A 22039-nucleotide genomic window follows, 5' to 3' on the forward strand; every position below is an offset into this window, starting at 1 on the left:
AATGTCCGGCTCTACAGAAAAGTGTCTAAACTGTATTTGTTGAGTGTATAATGTGAGAGTTAGACTGAGCCAATGTGTCAGGCTAATGGAAGTCTAATGGAACCTGCTACAGCTGATGCAGTGCACAGAGTAAAAATATTTTCTGTGACTTTTTCAAGGTCTCTGGCTATAAAAGTATTTTTATTCAGAAAAAAACCAGAACATCTTAGTTTTTAGTTTTGACCTTTCTGTGACCTGGAAAAAATTTAATTTAAATGTAAGCTTTATGATTGGCTTTATATTAATATAGTCATATTTTAGCATTTAGAGGTAGCTAATAAGCCATTGAGGTGGAGGTTTTTCAAATTATGAAAAATCTAGAATTGTTTAGTGGTAAAAAAAAAAACCAAAAAAAAAAACTTCATAGTCCACATGTGGATTCAACAAATGACATTAAACCTTCTGCTAGAAATAATGACTGAGGACAAATGACAAATCTGAAAAAGGCTTTGTCTTGAGTTGTTTGTTGTGTTTGTCCTTTTTCTGAAGTGAACCCTTAAGAATGTGGACTGTGTTGTTTTTGATAGGAGGAGCTGTTGTTTTAGTCTCTTTGGGTTTTCTGTCCGTTTGTCATTGCTGATCATTGTTTTTTGTTGTTGTTGTTAATGAAGAAAAAAGCATCAGTTGTACAGAAACAACTAACTCAACCATCTTTTCGAGCACAATAAGGCTTTCCAAAAATATCTGTTTATCGTACAGTATTTTTATCTGACTGATTCTGTGGACCTACTTTTTTCCTCCACTGTGTAAAATCGGCTGACACCACTATCCCAGGTTGTCTACATTGAAGCCTTAGTATTCATTACATGTTTAGTTGAAAGTTTTGGACTCTGGGTTTTAACCAGTATTGATATTCTGCTCCTGTACAGACCCAGTGACTTTGATGTAGCTTCACAATTTCATGGCTTGCACAGATCCCTATTAGTCCACCAAAGTTTGTAATTGTATTTTCTTATTTCCGTAGCAAAGCTCAAATTGAATCAAACCAACAGGCTGACATTTTAAAAGCCAAGATCACCATTTTTAACCTTTTTACACTCATCAAAACATGAATGTTCTTGCAGATGTGTACATTTAAAATGTTGTATGCCTTGTCCTGATCTTTTAACAATTTCAGTGCCGTAGTTCTTTAATGAAATCCTTGGCACTGACCGAATATTCTTTTCTTTTTTCCTGTACTGAACATGTACTGCAAAGCCTCATCTGAATTAGTATCCTGGATGTGTACCGGCAGAGGCAGAGAAAGATGCAGACATAGACCTTGAGGAGATAGAAGCTTTTCCTGCTCATTAGAAACATGAAGGAAAGAGGTGGGACAGCACACTGCCAGCACTCAACTACGCACCTCTCACTTTCCCTCCAACAGCAAATGCACATGTACATCTTTGGGATGAATAATAGATCCCCACATCAAAGTGGGGACTCGCTCTGCGCTTTTCAATGTCCAAGGCTTGAATAACCCAGTCCTGCAATTTCTCCCTTTCAGTCCCTGCTCAGCCAAGGCTGTCAACTCCTTATGGTCTAACTTGCTTTCAGCACTGTCCAGCCTAAGAGACAAAGTGTATGTTTGCCAGCATGAATGTTTAAAAAGGACCAGACATATAAAACATCCATATGAAGATTAGACCTCTGATGACTGTGATATCTACAACTGCACTTTAGCTATATTGGGCTGTGTTGCAGGAAATTTGTCTAATTGCAAATGCTGTATATTTTCTTGAAATATAATATATGTGATTGGTGATAAATGATGTTATGAATGGGAAACATAATTTCAGTTATCTGTTCCCTTTGTTTGTTTGATTTGATTCATTTGCACACACACTTGTAAGATTTTACTACAAAGGCATGACTAACTGTAGAAAGACATGTTAAAGAATAACAGGAGAATAAAAGCATTTTTAATATAACTCTGATTTCAATAAAACTAATTCAGCAATGGTTTAAGATGTCTTGTTTTTATTTGTTGAAGAATATAATGTGCATTAGAACAAAAAATTCTGTTCAAAAAGTTGCAAGTTACTGGATGTAATAATTGTTTTGTTTATTTGCTTGTTTTCAGGCAGAATAAAAAGGGTGACGTGGATGTTCATCGGCAAGATGGCAACAGGGAGCCATAATAAACCTTTTTTTGTGTGTTAAGTTTGTCTTTTTAATACAGGAGCGTACACTACCAATCAAAGGTTTAAACACTCCTTCTCATTTAATGTTTTTTCTTTATTGTCATGACTATTTACATGGTAGATTTGCATCAAAACTATGAACAAATACATATGGAATTATATACTAAACACATAAAGTGTGAAATAGCTCAAAACATGTTTTACATTTGAGATTCTTCAAAATATCCACCCTTTGCTTTGATACTCTTTGCATTCTCTCGATGAGCTTCATGAGGTAGTCACCTGAAATGGTTATCCAACAGAGTTCCCAGAGATGCTGAGCACTTGTTGGCCCTTTTGCCTTCACTCTTTGGTCCATCTCATCCGAAACCATCTCGATGTGGTTTAGATAAGGTGACTGTGGAGGCCAGGCCATCTGGCGCAGCACTCCATTACACTCCTTCTTGGTCAAATAGCCCTTACACAGCCTGGAAGTGTGTTTGGAGTCAGTGTCCTGTTGAAAAATAAATGATGTTTCAACTAAAGACAAACCAGATGGGATGGCATGTTGCTGCAGGATGCTGTGGTAGCCATGCTGATTCAATTCACCTTCATTTTTTAATTAAATCCCCAACAGTGTCACCAGCAAATAATCTCCACACCATCACACCTCCTCCTCCATGCTGATGTAGAGACCATCCGTTCACCTTTCCTGCATTGCACAAAGACATGGTGGATGGAACCAAAGATGTCAAATTTGGACTCATCAGACCAAAGCACAGATTTCCACTGGTCTAATGTCCATTCCTTCTGTTTCTTCGCCCAAACCAATATATTTTGCTTGTTGCGTTTCCTTAGTGGTGTTTTCTTAGCAGCTACTTGACCATAAAGGCCTGATTCACACAGTCTCCTCTGAACAGTTGATGTAGAGATGTGTCTGCTACTGGAACTCTGTGTGGCATTTTATCTGGGCTCTCATCTGAGGTGCTGTTAACTTGTAGTTTCTAAGGCTGGTGACTGGCTGATGAATTTATCCTCAGCAGCAGAGGTGACTCTTGGTCTTCCATTCCTGGGGCGGTCCTTGTGTGAGCCAGTTTTGTTGTAGCCCTTGATGGTTTTTGCGACTGCACTTAGGGACACATTCAAAGTTTTTGCAATTTTCCAGATGACTGACCTTCAATTCTTAAAGTAATGATGGAATCTAGTTTCTCTTTACTTAGAATTCATTTTATGGCAAGAACCAATCAGCTAACAGTTGTCAAATAGGGCTATCAGCTGTATACCAACCTGACTTCTGCACAACACAACTGATGGTCCAAACCCCATTAAGAAGGCAAGTTTTATATCATCTGATAATGTGAAGGTCAAATTTATTTATATAGCACATTTCCAGATAGATGATGCTGTTAAAAAGCAACAATGTAAAACAATAATAAAAACATAAATCAATGACAGGAAAATAAAAGAATTAAAACAATAACTAAGACTATTAAATAAGACCAAAATGCCTGGGTCATAGTGTTGTAAAAACCAGGGCATAAAAATATGTCTTTAGTAGCGATTTAAATCGATCAAGTGTTTGTGCACATCTAATATTTAGGGGAAGACTATTCCAAAGTCTGGGACCTGCCTCAGAGAAGGCTCTATCTCCACGAAATTTGAGATTAGTCCGTGGGATGGATAGCATTAATTTTGAGCTAGACCTCATGGTTTTTCCTGGAGCATATAGATAAAGGAGCTAAGAAGGGGTTCGGGTGTTAAGTGACTTAAAAATAAAAAGTAAAAGTTTAAATTGGATCCTGTAGGAGACAGGAAGCCAGTGTAGAGAGCTAAAACTGGAGATATATGATCTCTCCGTTTGGTGCCAGCTAGCAGGCGAGCAGCTGCATTTTTGGACCATCTGAAGACGATGAATGAGAGCCTGGTTGAGACCAAAATACAATGAATTGCAGTAGTGCTATCTGCAAGTGAGGAAAAGGTGAATGACACGTTCGAAGATGTCAGCAGGGAGGTATGGCTTTACCTTGGCTAGCTGTCTTAACTGAAAGAGGCAGCACTGGAGTACTGCACTCACCTGCTCATTCAATTTAAAAGAACCACCAAGGTAGATACCGAGGTTTTTTACATGTTTTTTACAGTAGGAGGAAAGGGGGCCCAGAGTGCTATCAACGTGATTATTAACAAAGTTGCCAAAAATGACATCTTCAGTTTTATTTCGTTTAGCTTTAGTCTCTGATAACAACAGAGAATATATAAATTCACTTTTTTTTTTTCATTCATTGTTCAAAACTATAATGAAGACAAATTCACTTCATTGTTCAGTTTCAGCCAATTTCACACATCTTTCATGTAGTCTCACTCGTTTGGTACACTTAAGATCGAAGTGGGCTGCATGTGGCCCACGATGTAAAATGACTTTGACATCCCTGCTGTAGACAATAAACTGAAATGCAAAGATTTAAAAACTGCAGTGTTTCTGTTTGACAGAGCCATGCATTGGTATTTGCTCAGGAAATAAACCATGAGAAATTCTAATTGTGAGGTTAGTATGTGCTTCACATATTTCACTGTCTAAAGTGAAATTGCAGTGTGAATGTTTTAAAGTTGTTTTGATCTAATGGGCTTTGGCAGCATGAAAATTAGAATACCTTAATATCACAAAAACCATCTTCAGTCTTCAGCTTTTCAACATTCATCAAAAGCCCTCACAGAATCAGATGTTTGATGTCCTTTCCAAGTCAGACACTGAATTTTCAGTTTCTTATGTATATTAAACAGGGATGTGTCTTTCATCACAACGCCATAGTGTGGCTGCTTGCCTTAAAATAGATAGTTGAGATTTTAAAGCTATATTAAGTATGCTAGATTGAGTAAAAGGCAGACACCAAAACAAATCCCCAACAACTAGTCTGGTCTCTGTCAAAAACACGTCATTTGTCTTATTTCCATTGCCCTGCCTTGTATTTGCACAATTCTCTCTACTGCGGTGTGTCACTAATCCCACATATACAAAATTCATCACACGGAGTATATGCTATTTTCATTTATCAAGTTCATATAGAAATGTGTTGGCAAACACTGCCTAACTTACACTTATAGTAGAAGCTGAGAATGATAGCAAGCCTCTGGAGTCCTCTTTCTTTCAGTACCTCTTATATAAAATATTCATTGGAGCTTCTCTCCTAGTTTTTCCACAAACTTTTTTTTGGCTTGCTGCAGGTTTGACTCTTTCACTACTCGCTTGTTTCGGCTCAGCTCAGTTGGCTCATGTGAGCTTATGTGCTGCTGTTCACAGTTTTAGAGGAGGGCTGAGTGAGTGGATGGAGTCAGTGAGAGCCTTTGGGACTTAATCATACTGACCAGCAAACCAAAACAATACGCTGAGAACAGCTGAAAGTTGAGTAGAGCTGCCAAGTGTTGATTCCCACTGGGACCAGCAGTGCTTTTGCTTTACAGTGGAAGTCATTTAATTAAGACCACTGTCTAATTAGACAGGATACTGGTGTTTCCACTTGAGAGGAAAGAGAACACAAACAAGATTAGTGATCACAAAGATGGAATGAAGAGTTGAAGACAAATGAAAAAGTATGGTAGTTAAACTTGATTTGCTCTGCTGGCTTAAGGCAAGACGCAGGATACACAAAGGTAAGGTCATCATCAAAACAGACAACCACTCACAACCAGAAACACCAGTTAACCTAACACACATACCTTTGGACTTTGGATTAAACCAAGCAGCAACATTCAGAACTGAAAAAATAAATGAATAGATAAAATAAGCCAATGTGGAAGAACCAGAAACTGCTACATAAAGTGAGTTCTCCCCCTTAATTAGCTGTGTGAAGAAGCTTAAAAATACATTATGTTTGCCTGTTCATCCCATTCTTAATTTGTAGGGTTTAATATGACGCTCGTTCACCCTTTGCAGCTATAACAGCTTCAGCTCTTCTGGGAAGCCTTTCCATAAGGTTTTGTTGTGTGTTCATGAACATTTTTGACCATTATTCTTTGTGAGGTCAGACACTTGTGGTACAGATAGCATCTTATCCCATCACCACACTGGAATTCACTGACCTCCTGACAGTGACCCCTTCTTTTACAAATGTTTGTAGAAGCAGTTTTTGTGCCTAGGTGCTTGATTAGAACACCTGAATTCAATGATTTGGATGGGTGAGTGAATAAATTTGGCAATATAGTTTATTATCAAAATGTGTTGAAAATGAGCAGTTGCTGTTTTCTTCTTCCTCCAGCTCACATTCCCCAGATTTTTGGGTGAATACTTAATGGGACAAAATGAAGCATGCAAGCCCTAATATCTGAGTAGCTGGTGCTCATGTAAAATTTATGGTAGCACATTATTCTGTTATCTAAATAGGCTCATTTGTAGCTCCAAAAAAAAAAAAAAAGATGCTTTATCTGTCTCTCATATACAGAAGAATGTGCACAGTCCATAAAGAAGGGCCGCAGCCTCAGTGTGTTTGTCTGAGGTTAGCTGTTGTATGCTATGCTGTATGTTTCACAAAATAAAGTTGATGAACCAAAATGGTGTAACAACACAGAGCCAAAAACCACCTCGGGTTTTATATAAATGCACACATCTTTATGATTTTGTTTAATCAAGAATGGATGCGAGCACATACTGTACAGTAAGATATTGTGCCCAGCAGAAAACTACAGTAAAAACTTGCAAAAGGCAAAAGGTGAGAACAGACTCATACGTCTGCAAGTCACTGTGTTTTGCATGTAGGAGCATTAATCTCTCTGCATGCTTCATGAAGACACCTGCACACTGTCAGTCTCATTATTGTGTAAATGTGTGCAAGCATGAGTAGCGCTGTGGACAGACCTTCAGCATGCACACAGGAGAAGAAGAAAGCAAGCTACTTTGTTAAAATGCTAGCAGTATCTATTTTTTCACAGTATTATAACCTTATATGTTGATTTCCACTCTTCTTGTTCTTCTCAGATTTATAAATGTTTTAGTTATCCATCAGTCAATTTTGGGACGAAGCAGAAAAAGAAGGGACCGAAACGTGCATCAGAGTGGCCGCAGAGTAAGTGACGTGTACGCATTTGGTGATACTGCTGCTAGAAGATTGAAAATGGGTGAATTATAGGTGTTGTGATATTTTGATACCATGGTAGCATTTACAGGATATTGTTTTATTGTGATATTATACAGAAAAGAGTTACTCAATAAGGCCCATTTAATAGTTGTTTTTCTCTTTCTCTGTGACCCAAGAATTAATGTGTAAGACTCACAGGCTGGTACCCCAAGGTCGAAAATACCACAGAGACGAGACCACTTCCTTACTCCCATCCTCCCTTTTTCTTTATCTCTTAGAAAAAGGCTCGTTAAAGGCCAGGTGGTTTGTTTCAGAATTCACTAATGAAAGAACTCTGTATTCTATGTCTAGGAGTGTATTTTGCTGGGATGATCATAAATTGTAGCTGAACTGATAAACTACACAAAGGATACTTCTTTGCTCACAAGGCAGGAAGACGTTTCCTTATTTGGTCTGTACCGGTTTGAACTGAGAACTTGCTGACACACGAACCTTTTTTTTCCTCTATATAAGCTGTTATGTACTAAATAAACCTTTGAGTCGATTTGGGAAGACAACCTGAAGCAGTCTGTGTTTCCTTGTTCTCCCAAGCTGCTCCCGACGTCGTAACTAACCCAGCTGAATGGCATACCTGAGTGTTACTTTGAATAATTAGGAATCTTATAAGGAAAGGACAAAACTCTGCTTATCGCTCGTGCCTTGGAGGGAAAACCGGGATGGACATTTTTTCCTTCAATAGGTCTGGTGTGTCTTTCTAAAACAAAAAGGAATGTTATTCAGAGCTGCTCCAAAGTACTAAAAAATGCAGGCAAACATGAACTTAAAATCCAATATGCTGCACTTCTGGAGCAGACCCCTGCTGTTTGAATAACTAAATGTGCAGGAGACAGTTTCAGCAGCATATACTGCAACACATATAGTATTATTTTTCTGGAGGAACAGAGAAGCTCAGACCAACACGAGTGTTTGTCTTTTGTTATTTTGTTTGCTGTTCTTCCTTACATTTCCTAGAAAGAAAAAGTGCACATCATGTGTCATGTGTCGAGAACACAAAAGGTTTGGTTTCACTGACACTATTGTGACTTTCAGGTGAATAAGACAGAGGAAGAGGTGACTGCTGGGCAGAAACCTTGACTTCAGAAAACATAAATTTCCATAGATATGATACAAAGCCCCAGCAGTGCCTTTGATATTTCATGGAGCATTTCTTCACCCATTTGATTTTGATAAGGTTATAGACAGTGTGGCAGATGGAGTAGCAACCCCAGTAAATATGCCTTTTCGAGCCAGGGAGTCAATTATGGGCAGCAGATGACTGACCTCATGCAAGCTGGAAATAAATATGTAGGAGATCATCCAGATGAGGCTGGAATAATAGACTGGTGGAGGAAAAGGCAAATAATCACCCAAAATGCAGATGAAAATAGCTGGGTGCTCTGGGGCTCCTTTGAGCTGCTGTGTGCTGTGCTGGTTTCAATCACTAGCTCGAGATCAAAGAGGATGTTCTGCCTCACTGGTCCACCTGAAGAAGCTTTTGATTACAGTTTGCTACCTTGAGTCCTTCCTCTAGTTTCAGGAGAGAAAGAAGAAGTGCTGATCAATTTAATGAGGGTGTAGTGAGACTGAAAGGATTAGAAAGAAAATGTAGGGATTTTTATGCGAATCTTTTATTGGATCTTTAGCAACTACACAGTTAACCTTTCTCTACAAATATTAGGCTTGTAGTTGAAAAAGTCTCAATCAAATCTGCCCTCACTTCTGTGAAGTTTGAAATTTTTCAAAAGTGTGGTTTTGATTCAGTTTATTTGATAATGGGAAGGATCTTAGCTGAAGTCACATCAGCTGATTGATGGAGTCACTGGGGGACTGGGACTTGTAAATAGCACAAAAAAGTAAACAAATACAATAAAGTGGCATCATTATGGTTTGGGTTATGGATTACAATTGCCTTGGTTTATTTACTTTAATGACTGACCAGAGGTGTTAAACATACAGCTGGGTGGCTTCACAAAGTGTGAAAATCACAGAGGCAGGAGTTTTGTTAGTTTTAACTGTAGGTTTACAAAAACACAAGTTTGCTTAGGAAGTCTCCAAACTGAGGGGAAGTGACCCCAAATATCAATGTGGCAGGCACAATACATGAACTGAGCATGCATTAGAGCATCCTTGTAATGCCATCATCCAACTACAGTGATCATCTGGACGGTAGCGCTCTCACTTGGTGTCCATTTTCACTGCAGTATTGTATCACTGCGCCCCTCCCCAATCAAACCAGGAGTAATAGCTGCATGTTCTCCATAAACTGCTGCCCGTCTGAGTGGTATCCAAAAAAAACAACAACACATGGGCTTTATAGATAGTTGGGGAAAAGTTTTGAAAAGAAAACTGGGCTTATTATGAGAGACTGTATCCATCTTCATTTCTAGATATTTGTCAAAATTTATTAAACCCTCCAAAACGGGACTATCTAGAGTTGGAACCAGGAAGCAGAGTTGCAGTCTTATATGCCTGTCGGCAGTTTCCTTCCAACTCTTATCCCCCAAAACCTCATCCCTATAGAGGTTGTGTCTGCTCCTGGACCACGAACAACAAAATGAAAACTATAAAACTGTAAAACAAAAAAAACTATGAAATATAAACATTCAAAAAGAGAGAGCAATGGCCACATAGGAGGAGTGGCACAACGCAGAACGGGTACCTAAACTCTACTCCATCAGAGGCAGGTTATCTCGTCAGCAGTGTTACATCCTTGTTGCATTTGATTCTAGATACTGTGTCTCATTTGAGAAAGATAAAGCCTCAAATGGGAAGTTCTCACAGATTGAGGAAAAAAGAAACAACCCCAGGTTTCCTTTCCAGAGGTGTGTTGAGCCTAGTGTTCCTTTAACAGTTAACTAGTAATTACTTCATGAATTTCTTCACAAATAAAATTGTAACAGTTATAGAATAAGATTTTTCAGAATTGTCCAGAGATGTGAGATTACGTACAACAATTTTGAAAACTGTTGGTATTTACTGAGATGCATTCTCACCTATCAATCTTTCTGAGTGAACTCTAATAATTTCTTTCTTTAAATTTGCCCTTTAGACCTCATTCCTACAAGACTGCTCAAAGAAGCTTCACCACTAATTAATACTTCAATATGAGTTTTGACTCTTTAATGACAAGCTGTTAAACCCACAGCTGAACTCTGACCAGTACACTGCTGTGATAAGTGCTTAAGATGAACTTTTATTTTTGTCCATCTTCTGGACATTGTAGTTTCACCCCAATAGACCCACATAAACAACATCATCCACCCTCACGTTAAACACTTTACATGCACTCAGATTGCCTAAGACGTTCTCTTTTCCTAAGCCCTTATGAATTCTCTCTATCTTTCTTCACCTCATGACATTTTCCATTGTGGTCAAGGAAACGTGATTAGGAAATAAAATAGGAGATGATTATTTACTCAGCTACAGCAATGGATTCTTCAAGAACGCTTTATTTATCTAATTTGTTCCTCCTCATTTCCTCAATCCCTATACTTGTATCTTTACTCAAGGGTGCACAGGTGTATAAGTGTTCTTTTATATAAAAAGAATTGTGGCACACGGCTGGAATTAACAAACCACGGTGTGAGGAGGACTCTAAACAAGATTTTTTATTCATTTTTTCATATAGTCATATTTAAGATGATCCTGCACTACAACACTTGTGATGGGTGAGGATGTGTTACTTCATTAATCCCTGTTGCTTCCAACAGCCCTTGTATCCATTCCTCATCCCTTCTGGTCACATCTCTGGTGGGTGAGGAGAGGAACTGTAGATGCGCATTTTGGTAAGTTAAAAAATCTTGTACTCATAGTGAAGCATCCAGGATATCATCACAGTCTTAATTCCTGGTGTTTCTCGCATTTCTTTCCTTCTGTATTTATCTATTGTAATTTCCTCATTCGGCTTTAATTGCATTCTCCTGTATCCTGGTTTGGATCCCCCTTTGAGTGCCTTACCATCAGTATGATAGTGTATTGAGGGATTGCCAAACTGTCTACTATAACTTCCAGTGTCAAAATAGCAGTATAAGGCTGCATGCTGTTGCATTACTGGAAGACCTCACAAGTGTCCCTTTGTGTTGGTTGACTTTCTACAGTGTTCCTCTCTAGCCCATGTGTACCAGTCATATCCTTGGTTTAAGGAGATTTGTAAAGGTTACTGTTTGGTGGTTTTACTGCTTCCACTTTAGATCAAATTCAGCCCATTTAAAAATAAATAAATAAAATAAAAATTTGGCACCCAGCATTCTGGGTTGGACTCGAGGCTACACATTAAAAATCCTGTGATCCTTCCAGTTTTGACCTCCACGTCTACCACAGTCAGACCTGGAGCTCAGTGGCATTCGAAACCACTGAGTTCTTTCCGACAAACTGAGGAACCCTTCGGGACAGAGAACCGGTTTTATTTTGCCAGACAGAAGCTGAACTTAGAGCCAAGTCATGGAGCACATGAAGGTCAGACAGGTGACTACAACACACTCACTGATGGATGTGACTAATATGCGTTTGTGGGCTTCATCCACTATAAAGTTTATAACATTCATACATCTCTGCCTGCTCTGCCATAAGGATGCTTCGTCTGTTATTTCTATTGCCTGGTGATGGAAGAGCGAGCCTACATTTGGCTGCACATCAGCCCAGTATTTGCAGCATTAACGTTGCAGTGAAATCATCTAAAGTAAATGCTTTGAGAAAACATGCAAAAACATGAAGTAATTTTCTTGCTTGAAATATAGCATCTGCCCTCTGAGGAGACTAAAACACACAGTGTTGTCACTAAGGCCCTGCTCTGCAGACATGGATGGCCAAACATCTCTGATGAGTGCCGTCAATAGATAAATAAATGGCGCATGGACGAACCTCACAGTGTCAGATGTGCTCAGAAACACACTGGTCCGTGAACGCCTAGACAGGTGCAAAGCTGCAAGACATCCCGTGATATCGCTCTGAATTTTATTTTATTATTGTTTGTTTCAGAGGAGTGATTTATCAATATTTTTTCATTTAGGTTAGAATTAAGACCCGCAGAGAATGAAGTTGCATCTGGGTTATTAAATGAACGCTACACAGAGCTAGTCTTATTTTTCTGCAAATGAAGAGAGATTTTCAATAATCATTACACTACAGTCTGTGTTGAATATGGTATATGCCAAGAAATCTGTGATATCTATGTTACTGACAGTGTCTTAAAGCTGCGCTAGGGAAAAGTTAAAAAAGAAGAAGAAGCAAGAATTTGAAAATAAAAATCCCTCCTCCTGCAGTTCTCCTTTTTCTTTTTAAGCCTTTCCTAACAGAAAGCAGGGGTATAGGCAGGTCCCTCGTGCCCCCATGGAAGCTAAAAATAACTGCATGTTAGCGTTCAAAGCCTGTTGTCCCACTGCTTCTACACCCTCTGCAGATTTTTTTAATACTACTTGATACAACCCGCCAAAGATCTCTGTTAACAGGTGAACTATCACAGTTGCACAGAAGGTAGAGTTTGTGAAATCTCAGGTCCTTTCTATTCATCCAAGAGATGATAGGCTGGTTTTAGAAACCTACAAAGTTTATGTTTTGAGGTCAACAAAGTCTTGGTTATATAAGGTTCAGGTTTAACAATCTGGAGACTATGCAGTTTGATTTTTCTTTCGCTCTTTTTGCTCTTACTGATTTGTTTTAGTTCCACGTTCTTTCCTTTTGACTTGCTGGTTTGGGAAAAGTTCATAGGCTGGCGTGAAATGTATGTTTTCACAACAGTAGCTCTGCACGTTTAAAGTCCATCAAACTTTGTCACAATCCAGAATGTTGTACACTCTGGGATGCACACTGTAACTGAGACACTCGAGCGACTTCGACAAAATGCATTTGAAGTATCTAGAATGAGAACAAGCCCTGGGCACTCGTGTCATCTGACTTTCCAGCTCCTCTCGCTGTATAGCACATTTCAGCATCGTTGAGCTCATTATGTCGGTTTTATCATCTTTCAGCTTTATCGCTTTAGTCACTTTCATCATTCACATCAATGTTTTTTCTTTAGTGAAATTTCCTCAGTAAATCCGGTGTACACTACCTGCTCATTGGCCCAGCAGCGGAACAAAATGAGCTCGTGAACAGATGCTGAGCAGATAAACTCTCAGCCTGCAAGCTAACATGTTCAACGTATCAACATCATTAGCTAATTGTTTGTCAGTGTTTACAACTTGCTTCTCTTGGACCAAAATCCTCTTTCTTAATCCCACGACGAGTCCAGAATTCACTCGTTTGCCAGCAGCCAGCTACACCAAGCCTCCCTTTAGCTCGTTAAACGTTCAGCTGTCTTCCGCAGCCACTTTCTTTACTCTTGCAGTGGTGTATAATCAGCGTGTGTGAGCTTGTGAGTAGAGAAGGCAGTGACTAATGATTGACTCTATTAAGCCTTTCACATTACAGGCAGTCATTTAATTTAAACAGTTACTGTGATGTGTCATTTTGTTGTGTAAGGACTGTCCTTGCTGTACTGTGTACAGTATAGTAATATATCTAATAACTTTTATAATTACCGTTATACATTTTAATTTAATTTTAAAGACTAATGTTGTTGACAACCTCATATCTAATTAACTTATCTTATGGCAACTCCATAATCCCCATTATGACTATTAATCAGGATTTCTTAATTGTGCTGGCTTAGACTATTAGCATAAATTATCAGGCACTGTACCGAGTCTTCTCCATCGGGGTCCAGTTTCTGCCCATTAAGGATCTGACTTAACATAAAAAGGGAGGGAGAGAGAATAACAGAGGGATGTTCCTACAATTCCTGGATGTCTTTTCAGAGTCATGAGAGCTTCTGGTGGACATGTGTCTGCTCTCAGTGAGTATGGCCCCTAATCCTCCACAGGAAAAGGAACAAAGCAAAAGCATACATTAAGTCATCTCTTTTTGTTCTGCATGCATACATTTTCTTTCCTGTGGTTTTGTATTCCTCTTGTGTGTGTGAAATAAGATGAGATAAGATGTCCATGAAGAAAGTATGAACGAGCTGAAGAACTTTCAGGCCCTGGAGGGAGGTATAGAGAGGGGGCACTGGATGACTTTAAACATATCTCCTGAATGCAGCCTCGGATATCTCTGCCAGAATTTAAGCTCCCCAAAAAGAGATAAGAGAGAAGCCCAAGTGCATTTGCCCAGTGTAGCTGCTATTTCTTTTTCTAGCCAGAAATGCTCCATATGTAGTTAAGGGGTAAGGGGCAAGCTCCAGGAAAATGAACCCAACAAGGAAAAACTGCATTTCCTGCATTGGCCACATGAGGCTGACTCCAAAACTTTAATCTCAGTAGACTCCAATGTTAAAATATCCATGTCCCTCTCCATAATTAGAGAATTATTTCTTTTCATAACTCATCCATCTAAACATCGACATTAGGAGTCAGGCTGCCTTGATAGACCGGTGGCCAGGAAGCCAATCACTGTCTGTTTGGACTCATCTTTGGTAAGCATTTGTAATTAAATGGTCTAACTTATAATATGACTTCATGTGAAGTACAGGTACTTTGGTGAGTAAAATATTATTTTATTAGTCACTTATGAAATACTATCAAATCCAAATAATTCCGACTCCAAAAATCTAACAAGTCAGCAGCTTTAAACCAACGGCTGACATCACTGTGACTTCAAATTTCCATATTTTAGTGTCTGTGAGACGTCAAATTCAGAAAGTGTCCATCTTCCTCACTCCTTCCTCTTGCTTTAACACATGCTTTAACATCCCTATACATCAGATGACTGCAGAAATAAAAGAAAAAAACATAAATTTGGCTGATTTCTGTCACTGAATTGTCATAACAATGTGAGCCCAATGATAAGCCCCGTGTTCAAAAACTTGGTTATACAATCAATCTTAGCTCAATCAATTACCTTTTCATTATCACAGGGATAAAACTGCTCTGCAATTACCTTTGTGCAGCTGGACAAAGGAAGACTTCAAGACAGTTGCTGCAAATGCTATAATCAAGTAACAGCTTCTATAAAATGTAATTATGTCATTGTTCTCTCAAAAACAGACAGACCAGCTGATTCAAGGATATATGTCAGGGCTGAAGCTTTACTATCGTCCCCCATCCCCCCATCCCTTAATTTGTAAGCCTGGTCTATGCGATCAGTGATACCAAGCAGCTTTTGCTCAGTGTGAGACTGCTCCCTGCTGGTTACAGCCACTTATTACAGCAGTTTCCATATATAGGATCAGTACAGGCGAGAGGTTTTCAGACTGGCTGTGCAGATAAAATGTTTCCACAAAGGAACGAACAAATAAAATAAAAAATCATTAAGGCAGGATGACATGTGGACACAGAGGACCTTGGTGTTATATAACATCGTGCATGACATTAATTTTCCTTTAGGGCCAGAAAAGAATCTCAGAGAAAGGAAAAAACAACATGCAATGTTGCATCATCTAAGCTAATTAGTGTGAGCAAGCCAGCAAGTTTATCTGCTATCCTCAGAGCAAGTCACACTAAATTAGCAAGACAGCATTAGTAAAGACTTTAGCCAACCACAGACAGGAAGTTCACATTAACATTCACTATTTGATAGAAAATCATATTTTGGTATGTCCCAGTCCTTCACTGGCTCTCAGCTAGAAAAAGACAGCTTGGGGTTGTGGAGGAGATCAAACATCTTGTGGTGTTCAGAAGTGGGGGAGAATGAGGAGACTCAGTCATTTAGGAGGGAATCAGATTTGTTTGTGCTCTCTCCTCAACATCGAAAGGAACAAGTGATCACGTAGTTACCAGATAGTTCAGTCATCTGTCTAGGTGGCACCTGATGCCTAATGAGTGAGGCATTTTAGTCATGTCTTATCAGAATGAGAAGAAACCGTAAGACAGGACAAGAAAAATGGAAAAATTATGATTTGGGAAACCCTGGGTGTCCTCTAAGATAGGTAGCTGGGGAGACGATAGTCTGCACATCTGTGCTCAGACTGATCGCCACCTGACTCTGAAGTAGAAAATGGATAAAAATGTCAAGTTCACCAAGGAAGACATAAAGGATAACTGTTTGCCTTTCCTGGACTGTGCTGTGCACATTGAAGAGAATGGCAAACTAAACATCGAGTTTACCGGAAGCCACACACATGGCTCAGTACCTCCTCTTTGACTCCCATCACCCTCTGGAACACAAACTTGGAGTAATTAGGACTCTACACCACCGGGCAGAACATGTTCCCTCTAAGCCTGAAGGAAAAAAGAAGGAACACACACATGTAAAGGAAGCACTCAAAACGTGCGGCTATCCTAAATGGGCGTTCATAAAGTCAGCAAAGAGGCACAGAAAAGAAGCTCAGACACCAGCGAGAGAGGATAAGAAAGACAGATGCAACAACATTGTCATCCCCTATGTAGCCGGTGTATCAGAAAAACTCAGGAGAGTTTTCTCCAAGCATGACATCCCGGTGCATTTCAGACCCAGCAACACACTCAGACAAAAACTGGTTCACCCGAAAGACAAAACTCCAAAACACAGACTTAACAATGTGGTGTATGCTGTACAGTGCAGCGAGGAATGCCCAGACCTCTACATTGGAGAGACCAAACAGCCACTTCACAAGTGCATGGCACAACATAGAAGAGCCACCTCCACAGGACAAGACTCAGCAGTCCATCTGCATCTTAAGGATAAAGGTCACTCTTTCAAGGATGCCAATGTTCACATTTTGAAAAGAGAGGACAGATGGTTTGAAAGAGGAGTGAAAGAAGCCATCTATGTCCACTGTGAGCGACCATCTTTGAACAGGCGGTGGTTTACAACACCAACTGTCTGCCATCTATAATCCAGTTTTGAATTCCCTCCCCAGATGCCTTAATGCCCACTCACATCTTTGGGGGGATACTCCCACTGGGTTTAAATCTGGGACTCCCCACCATTTGACCTTAGAACTGAAGAAGCTTCTTGGATGAGAGGTGAAACGTCTTCAAGCAACTTAAAGAAGTCCAGACGCTTTTCTTTCCAAGCGCCTTTGACTAGAAAATGGGTGGATGATTTGAAACTCAAATAAAGTTATTTTATTAGCTGCTGTCCTGCCATGGACAAAGCCTAACCTGGGAAAGCAGGGAAACAGGCTGAGACAGAGCCGATGATATAAAAACATTAGGCAAAAATATTCAAAAACAACTAGAAGTCAGAAAAAGCAACATGTCAGTGTCTAAAGGAAGCCACAAGCAGTTCCTTCCTTCATTCTTCTTTTAATATTTGTTTTTGTGTCAGTCTTTAATTAATTTGTTTTTTTAGTGACTTGTTTTCAGCATGTTCTTTGTACTGTGTACACATTGTTCACATTTGGTTTGCTTAAAATTTCATAAATATTCATTTGTAAATGTTAACACGGCGCACTGCCAGTGTTTTATTATGTCAGTGAAGAGAGAGATAATATCTCTGTGTACTCATACTTTAAACATGGAATGTTTGTGTGTGTGTGTGTGTGTGTGTGTGTGTGTGTGTGTGTGTGTGTGTGTGTGTGTGTGTGTGTGCACGCACGTGCCTACGTGTGTTCATACTCTTGGTTTGAGATTGAAGCTACAAATCACTCATGGCCTGTGCAAAAATATTGGATTGCTTTCAGGCTGATTCCCCTGTCGCTGCTATTGATTTAAGATGGCTAATTCAATGAGCATATACTAACATAACTGGAGACTAACAGGAAGCCCCCACCGTACATCTGTCCAGCAGCACCAGCAGCATTCCCATCACACCAGGTCTGGATCTATTAACCAGCCTTGACTGTAAATGCCCTACGGCACCCCTTTTAGGTGACAGTCTGCAAATGACATCATAGATCCTCAGAGTAAAAAAAAAGGCCTCTCCATCACTAGGACGTGTGATTTATAAATGTCAATGAAACTCGTTCTAATGGCTTTGTCTTTATACTGATTTTTCTTAAAGCAACAGCACCTCTGAGCTCTCTGCTTTACTGGGGAAGATTGGAAGATTTGTATGAATTTCACACACTGCTTTCAGCAACAAACATTAAGGAAATTTCAGTTTTTGGTGGAAAAGTTTGGTGAAAGTAAAGTAATTGGAATGCTGCCTTGGGGGATTTATGCTAATGATGAGGTGAAGGTTTTGCTGAATAACAAAGCAAACACCTCAGGCAAAGTGATATAAGCAAGTTCTGAAGTTAAGAGGTTAAAAAAAACATTTGCATGCCAATGATGCAAGCTCTCGTTGTAGAATACCAGATGCACATTACAGATGTTTTCAGTAAACAAGACGTTACAACAGTTAGCACAAGCTAACTAAAATGTTAACTACCACTATTAAGTGAACTGATCCTTTTTAGCTGATTTTAGAATAACTGAACATTTAAATGACTAATTTCACAGGTGTTATTCGACCTAAAGTTGATTACTTTATCAGACACGTAATGGCTAATAGACGTTTGAACTGAGACGGAGGGGCAACCTCTCGAAAATCTGTATTCCTATGTTAAAACACTCAACTTCAGAGCATTAAAAACCATATTTAAAAAATTAATATTTTAATTTTTTTAATAACAAATACATCTTGATGTTTAAATTAAAATTTCTGGATCCATTGATTTCTAGGTGTGCCGATCAATATCTGTTAGACCTTAATCACTACTTGAGCCATTGTACTGGATCACTTCAACATTTTAACGTATTATGTAAGTAAAATGTTGGCTCTACGTAATCACATATACAAAATGTTTGCGCTTCAGTTTTGGTGAATACAATTCTAATACTTAATTAGTCCATTAATTAGCACTAGGAAGTATGTCTGTGCATTGTACCCATACAGTTTATGAATGAATATTGCTGCTAAATTTGCTAGCATTTGATCCTTATGATTACATACGGTGGCCCTGAGAGGCCAAACGGACTGCAACTTCAGAAAACACTTGCAAAAAGAAAAAATGCTGCAAAAAGAAAAGCACCTGCAAAAAGAAAAACACTTGCAAAAAGAAAAATGCTGCAAAAAGAAAAACACCTGTAAAAAGAAAAACGCTGCAAAAAGAAGTCCGTTTGGCCTCTCACGGCCACCGTAATTACAAGATAATTTCTGTTTTCAAAAACAAGCATTCAAGTGACCAAACCAGAAAGCCAAGCTGGTTAGTGACATCGTAGTGGCTACATCCATGTTTTATGCTGATCTGTGGGGAACCTGGACGTGGAGGTCAACTGCAGCTTGAAATTAAACCACAGAACACATGACATGTTTCATGTCCATGTGATGGACACGAAACATGTCATGGACATGTTTTGTGTGGTTCTGGGTCAAAATTGACAATTGTAAATTGAAAACTTTTTAATTAAACCGTTTCTATTGCACCACTGTTGTCAAGCTTGGGCTGCTTTCCATGTTAAATGTCTGGTTTTGAATCTGGACCAGATGGTATTTCTGTTATATCGTTAAGCCATTTAATGATATGGTGGAAATTGAAGCTGCATGCCACTCATTTTTATACACACAGTTATTCTGTCCCTCCTGTTATTTCTAAGGCATGTTTTTTATAAGTTTGTTATATGGCGGGTCATAATCATTCGTTCTGTAATTAACTGTTGCAACATGTCAGAAAATATGTTTATTCCTGATCTTGTCTGGGCAAAGCCTGCCATCTAGTGGGTTGACAGGGTAGCACCATGTTAGAGCGCAAGCAGTGGTTTTCTCCCAGCGCTCGACAGGGAAGGTCCATTTGGCTGTGTCTCTGTAAATTCCTGCATCTGACGCCCTTGAAAAGGCATAATCTGTAAGTGTGGCAAAACGGTTTATTGTTCCCACTTATTAGTACCTTGTTCAGCAAAGTAATGAGCTTCTTGTGTGTTTAGCGAGTTTGTTACATTACTAGCACAAGCTAGCTGTTAGCCCTTTGTTTAGCCTGCTAACATGAAGCATACCAGCATGTGGTGTTAGCTGTATCTCTTACCATCTCTGTATCTCTTGATTGTGTAGTGACTGTTTACATAAGTCAACAATATTTAATGTAATCTTTGTGTATTTGTATGGAGAGTGAATACACTGTATTCTGTTTCTGTTATTACAGTTTTACAAAAAAGGAAAATAAGGATCAGTAAAGCTCCGAAGAATGGCACGCGGTCTCCTGAGTGTTTACTGAAGCCATTTTATGTTTAGCTCACTGCATAAGCTGGATAGAGACATTCAGCTGAGGGCAGAAGAGTAAAAAGATTGTCCACGCATCAAGTGCACTGCCAGGATCCTGAGACACTCCAGCGACAGCAATCATGTCCAACCACGGGGACACCTCGCAGCTTTCACAGCTGGAAGTCAGGTCGGAATGCAGATCAGCAGCTTCACGCCCGTCAAACAGCTCAGCAGCTTCACGCCGGTCAAACAGCTCAGCAGCAAGCCTTGCTGCAGCACGAGCACGAGCTGAAGCCGAAGCTGCTCGAGCAAGAGCAGAATATGCCAAACGCCAAATAGACATGGAGGTCGAAAAGGCCCGGATGGAGGCAGCGCTAAATGCTCTGAAGCAGGAGGGAGAAGCAGAAGCAGCACTTGCAGCTGCAAGGGTCCTAGAGGCTGCAGTTCTGGACCAAGCAGAGTCTGTGAAGCCACCAGACATTCCTGCCACAATAGCTGCGGCTGTCAGCCGCACTCAAGAGTATGTAGATACCCACTTCCACAATAACACTAATATGGAAGGTGAGTCAAAACACAGTAGAGAGCAAAAATGTGACTTAGACAACACCCACACTACAGGGCCGGACATATCAGCAGCAGCTGCGCGTGGGTACCCCCCCAGTTCTCCACCTGTTTGGCAGCCCAAACTTCCACCTCCCCATTGGTCCAACTATGTTGGAGCAGCCAAACCACAACGACAAGCAGATGTATCAGACCTCGCTGCCCTCCTCTCGCGTCGTGACCTACTGACAGCAGGACTGACAGTGTTTGATAACAAGCCAGAGACTTATCTAGCATGGAGATCTACGTTTCACAATGCCACTGAAGATTTAAACTTAAAGTGCAGTGAAGAACTCGATCTGCTCACTAAGTGGCTTAGTGGGGAGTCTCTCCAGCATGCTCTGAGAATCAGGGCTGTCCATGTTAACAATCCAGAAACAGGTCTTCAGCGTTTATGGCAAAGGCTAGACAGGATTTATGGCTCATCAGAAGTTATTGAAGCTTCTCTGTTCAAACGCCTAGAGAGCTTTCCCAGAGTTACTCCGAGAGACAATCACCTTCTACAGGAACTTGCAGATCTCCTCCTGGAACTTGAAGCAGCAAAAAACGAAGGATATCTGCCAGGCCTCAGCTTTCTTGACACTCCAAGAGGCATAAACCCAATTGTGGAAAAACTCCCACATACCCTGCAAGAGTCATGGATCAAACAGGGGTCCAAGTATAAGAAAGAACACAGAGTGCACTATCCGCCTTTCTCCTACTTTGTCCAGTTCGTAAATAGCAATGCTGAAATGAAAACTGACCCCAGCTTTATCCTACAAAATTACAGCACTGGGCACATGAGGATAGAAAGGCCACTGGTGAGACAATCACATTTTAGAGCCCCGCTAACAGCAAACAAAACACAGGTTGGCACACCCAGCAACAAATCTAACACTCACTCTCTTGATCCCGACAAACGGTGTCCAGTACACATGAAGCCCCATTCACTTGCAAAATGTAGAGGGTTTAGGATGAAAACACTGGATGAGCGGAAAAGTCTGCTCAAAGGGCTTTCGATCTGTTACAAGTGTCTCTCATCAACAGAACACAGGGCCAAAGACTGTAAAGCTGATATTCGTTGTCTAGAGTGCAAAAGCGATACCCACATCTCCGCCATGCATGCCGGGCCACCCC

The 22039-nt window shown here is 40.0% G+C and overlaps 1 protein-coding gene and 1 long non-coding RNA gene across 4 annotated transcripts in view; one reads left to right on the forward strand and one right to left on the reverse strand.

Moving 5' to 3' along the window:
* Positions 1-22039, reverse strand: part of LOC101465887 (inactive dipeptidyl peptidase 10) — a 168493-nt gene that overhangs the window by 119479 nt on the left and 26975 nt on the right. The gene's annotated exons all lie outside the window — the stretch shown is intronic.
* Positions 19702-20312, forward strand: LOC143412948 (uncharacterized). The gene is made up of 2 exons (XR_013093468.1): positions 19702-19970; positions 20265-20312. It is a non-coding gene; the product is annotated as an uncharacterized LOC143412948 (long non-coding RNA).

The sequence above is a fragment of the Maylandia zebra genome, linkage group LG16 (assembly GCF_041146795.1).
Source record: "Maylandia zebra isolate NMK-2024a linkage group LG16, Mzebra_GT3a, whole genome shotgun sequence".
Lineage (NCBI taxonomy): Eukaryota > Metazoa > Chordata > Actinopteri > Cichliformes > Cichlidae > Maylandia > Maylandia zebra.